The following is a 5,000-nucleotide window of genomic DNA, read 5'->3' on the forward strand; positions in this document are numbered from 1 at the left end:
TGCAGAGCCATCAGAATACAGATAATATATACAACCGTCCCTATACATGCTGAAAGACTCTGCACACAATGAGAACCACACGTCAGCCAGACACTCTTATCACACACTACTCTCTTATCACACACAATATCTAACCACCAGCATGGAAGAACATCCAGTGCATCCTCTCCGCCACATGACACAATCCACACTATCATTACCAGACCGGGAGGTCCACCCAGAAAACACAATATCCCACCCTTCCGACATCCGCACATTGCTCAGCTAAGCCACGAACACCCACACATGTCCTACACAGTGGTGCACCCAACATCACAATACTGCCTCCTGTCACAGCACACAAACAATGGCAGGAATGAAAGACACAGATCTGCCACAACCATGGAATCGGAGCGCCGCCTGTCATGAGCCAAAAGTGCATCCTGACGTGACAAATCGGATAATACCGCAGGCATCCAATTACGATAATCACTATCAACGAACCTGCCGCCCCCCCCCCAATACACCTTTCCCTACAACAATGTGTATCTGAACCTACGCTATATCGTACCTTAACCTAACCTATATCGTACCTTAACCTAACCTATATCGTACCTTAACCTAACCTATATCGTACCTTAACCTAACCTATATCGTACCTTAACCTAACCTATATCGTACCTTAACCTAACCTATACCGTACCTTAACCTAACCTATATCGTACCTTAACCTAACCTATATCGTACCTTAACCTAACCTATATCGTACCTTAACCTAACCTATATCGTACCTTAACCTAACCTATATCGTGCCTTAACCTAACCTATATCGTGCCTTAACCTAACCTATATCGTGCCTTAACCTAACCTATATCGTGCCTTAACCTAACCTATATCGTGCCTTAACCTAACCTATATCGTGCCTTAACCTAACCTATATCGTGCCTTAACCTAACCTATATCGTGCCTTAACCTAACCTAATTTGTGCCTTAACCTAACCTAATTTGTGCCTTAACCTAACCTAATTTGTGCCTTAACCTAACCTAATTTGTGCCTTAACCTAACCTAATTTGTGCCTTAACCTAACCTAATTTGTGCCTTAACCTAACCTAATTTGTGCCTTAACCTAACCTAATTTGTGCCTTAACCTAACCTAATTTGTGCCGTAACCTAACCTAATTTGTGCCGTAACCCATGTTGTGCCGTAACGTAACCCATGTTGTGCCGTAACGTAACCCATGTTGTGCCGTAACGTAACCCATGTTGTGCCGTAACGTAACCCATGTTGTGCCTTAACCTAACCCATGTTGTGCCTTAACCTAACCCATGTTGTGCCTTAACCTAACCCATGTTGTGCCTTAACCTAACCCATGTTGTGCCTTAACCTAACCTACGTTGTGCCTTAACCTAACCTACGTTGTGCCTTAACCTAACCTACGTTGTGCCTTAACCTAACCCATGTTGTGCCTTAACCTAACCCATGTTGTGCCTTAACCTAACCCATGTTGTGCCTTAACCTAACCCATGTTGTGCCTTAACCTAACCCATGGTGTGCCTTAACCTAACCCATGGTGTGCCTTAACCTAACCCATGTTGTGCCTTAACCTAACCCATGTTGTGCCTTAACCTAACCCATGTTGTGCCTTAACCTAACCCATGTTGTGCCTTAACCTAACCCATGTTGTGCCTTAACCTAACCCATGTTGTGCCTTAACCTAACCCATGTTGTGCCTTAACCTAACCCATGTTGTGCCTTAACCTAACCCATGTTGTGCCTTAACCTAACCCATGTTGTGCCTTAACCTAACCCATGTTGTGCCTTAACCTAACCCATGTTGTGCCTTAACCTAACCCATGTTGTGCCTTAACCTAACCCATGTTGTGCCTTAACCTAACCCATGTTGTGCCTTAACCTAACCCATGTTGTGCCTTAACCTAACCCATGTTGTGCCTTAACCTAACCCATGTTGTGCCTTAACCTAACCCATGTTGTGCCTTAACCTAACCCATGTTGTGCCTTAACCTAACCCATGTTGTGCCTTAACCTAACCCATGTTGTGCCTTAACCTAACCCATGTTGTGCCTTAACCTAACCCATGTTGTGCCTTAACCTAACCCATGTTGTGCCTTAACCTAACCCATGTTGTGCCTTAACCTAACCCATGTTGTGCCTTAACCTAACCCATGTTGTGCCTTAACCTAACCCATGTTGTGCCTTAACCTAACCCATGTTGTGCCTTAACCTAACCCATGTTGTGCCTTAACCTAACCCATGTTGTGCCTTAACCTAACCCATGTTGTGCCTTAACCTAACCCATGTTGTGCCTTAACCTAACCCATGTTGTGCCTTAACCTAACCCATGTTGTGCCTTAACCTAACCCATGTTGTGCCTTAACCTAACCCATGTTGTGCCTTAACCTAACCCATGTTGTGCCTTAACCTAACCCATGTTGTGCCTTAACCTAACCCATGTTGTGCCTTAACCTAACCCATGTTGTGCCTTAACCTAACCCATGTTGTGCCTTAACCTAACCCATGTTGTGCCTTAACGTAACCCATGTTGTGCCTTAACGTAACCCATGTTGTGCCTTAACCTAACCTATAATGTGCCTTAACCTAACCTAAAGTGCGCTGTAACCTAAACTATATTGCGCCTTAACCTGACGCACGTTGTCGCTGAACCTGCTCTGTAATTGTTATGCAACCCGTTAAAGTAGTGTAGTGTTGCCTAACCGCAACCCTCGCAATATAGTTCGCTACTCGCACTGCCCGGTCCCCTGTGTATCGCGTCATGTTAAACACCTTGCAGGTGTTGCTGACTTTCCACATGCTCCTGCTATACACTGTAGTGTGGATAGCAGCAGGACGTACATGCCCCCCCCCCTTCCCCCCTGCCTTCGCAAGCTGGTCGGTGAGAAGTTTGCATGTTCAATGCCCTTCGCATGCCGACGTACTCAGCCTACGTTGTGGTACGGCCTGTCACCTGTCCGCCGATGTACGCAAAACCCACAAACTGTACTGCACATTGCTCCGTATGTACTGAATGATACATCGTGGCCCATGTGACCGTATGACGACAGCGCCTAGCAACGGCGGACCATACAGTCCAAATATTGTGCACGCAGCTACGTGTCGTCTCCCTATAAGAGCTGGATTGCAGTGTGGTACGCCATACAGACGTGTGGGAGGAACGGACGCCCTGGATGGCGATCAGCATGAGCAGTCTGTTGATGTAGTGGAGCGTGTATTCGGACGTAGTCGTCTCTTCTCACACACCGTGATAGCATGTTGCACCGCGTTCCACATCTGCGACATGCTGCAGAGGCGGGCTGACAGTCGTTCGCGCAATGGACACCGCATACGTACGGGGTCTACCTTCCACGTGTTCTCTAGGCGTGCACATGTTGTTGCGTCTATGTGGGCAGACGTAGTGTGTTGTGACACCTGACACAGGCATGCAATACTCGTTGCAAATGGCGATGGACGTGTACGTTTGCTGGTGACGTTACGCAAATGAACAACCGGTAACCCGTTGTGGTGCGGTTGTTCTCGCTAGAGGTGAATCAGTGTTGGCGACGATCGGTCGAGCTATTAACCGGTTGTTTCAGGGATACCCACCATGCCCACGAACGTGAAAGGGGACCCACCATGCCCACGAACGTGAAAGGGGATCTGGGTGTGAGGCGATACGCGGCGGTGGCTGGGTGGGACCGTCCCCGGCCGGTGAGGGGGGGCCGCCCGGCGTGCTGGCAGCGCGGTGCGTGGGCGCACGCGCTACAGCCGGCTGGTGGGGGCGGCCGGTGGCAGGCGCGCCGGCCGACGGACGCGGCAGGCGGCGCAGCTGCGCGCCGGCGCCCCCTGCTCGCGGCGCCTTGCGGCCAAAGTAGGTCCTCGCGGGCCCGGTGCGAAGCGCGGTGGCCATCTGCAGTGTGCTGGTCCGATTGAGGACTTTGTGCGCTGAGGATGCGCCGCCGCCCGGCGCTCGGCGCCGCGACGCCGTCTGCTGCTCGGTCGCCCCAGCGGTTCTCGCAGGTGGTTTGTATCGCAGCTGTGCGGACGTGTTGGCGCGTGCGCTGTGCTGGGAGAGTTCGCTTCGGCACCCAAGTAGGGCTTTTGTCCTTCTGTGGCGCTGGCGTTGGAGCTGCCGGTCACCGTAGGTGGCGCGTGTTGTCTCCCGCCGGCAATGCCACGACAGCACGCTCCCGGGCCTCTGTCGGCAGCGGCAAGCTCAGTTGGGAGCACGGGTGGTCGCACCTAAAGCGTCTACTCGCCTAACTCCGGGCGATTGCGCCTCTCTCGAACCCGACCAAGTACTTAGGACGGCGCTGCGCGCCGCCGGGACCTGAGAGGGTTTCGAGGTGTGTTGTGCAGGGGAGCTCAGCCTCCTCCTGTTTGCAGAATAATTGAGCGGACGCTTGCGTGTTCGCGCGGGCCCCCGGGACACACTCCCGGGCGGCCGGCTGCTCAGCTCTAGTTGACGCAGCTCCCTGGTTGATCCTGCCAGTAGTCATATGCTTGTCTCAAAGATTAAGCCATGCATGTCTCAGTACAAGCCGCATTAAGGTGAAACCGCGAATGGCTCATTAAATCAGTTATGGTTCCTTAGATCGTACCCACGTTACTTGGATAACTGTGGTAATTCTAGAGCTAATACATGCAAACAGAGTCCCGACCAGAGATGGAAGGGACGCTTTTATTAGATCAAAACCAATCGGTCGGCTCGTCCGGTCCGTTTGCCTTGGTGACTCTGAATAACTTTGGGCTGATCGCACGGTCCTCGTACCGGCGACGCATCTTTCAAATGTCTGCCTTATCAACTGTCGATGGTAGGTTCTGCGCCTACCATGGTTGTAACGGGTAACGGGGAATCAGGGTTCGATTCCGGAGAGGGAGCCTGAGAAACGGCTACCACATCCAAGGAAGGCAGCAGGCGCGCAAATTACCCACTCCCGGCACGGGGAGGTAGTGACGAAAAATAACGATACGGGACTCATCCGAGGCCCCGTAATCGGAATGAGT

At 51.3% G+C, this 5,000-nt stretch overlaps 1 non-coding gene across 1 annotated transcript in view; it reads left to right on the plus strand.

Annotated features, from left to right (window-relative positions):
• The first annotated feature begins 4,465 nt into the window (after positions 1-4,465).
• LOC126432578 (small subunit ribosomal RNA) overlaps positions 4,466-5,000 on the plus strand; it is a 1,909-nt gene continuing 1,374 nt past the window's right edge. Inside the window, exon 1 of the ribosomal RNA XR_007578064.1 lies at positions 4,466-5,000. This exon is cut by the window's right edge and continues 1,374 nt beyond it. This is a non-coding gene — a ribosomal RNA (small subunit ribosomal RNA).

Source organism: Schistocerca serialis, unplaced genomic scaffold, assembly GCF_023864345.2.
Source record: "Schistocerca serialis cubense isolate TAMUIC-IGC-003099 unplaced genomic scaffold, iqSchSeri2.2 HiC_scaffold_1142, whole genome shotgun sequence".
In the NCBI taxonomy this organism is placed as follows: Eukaryota; Metazoa; Arthropoda; class Insecta; order Orthoptera; family Acrididae; genus Schistocerca; species Schistocerca serialis.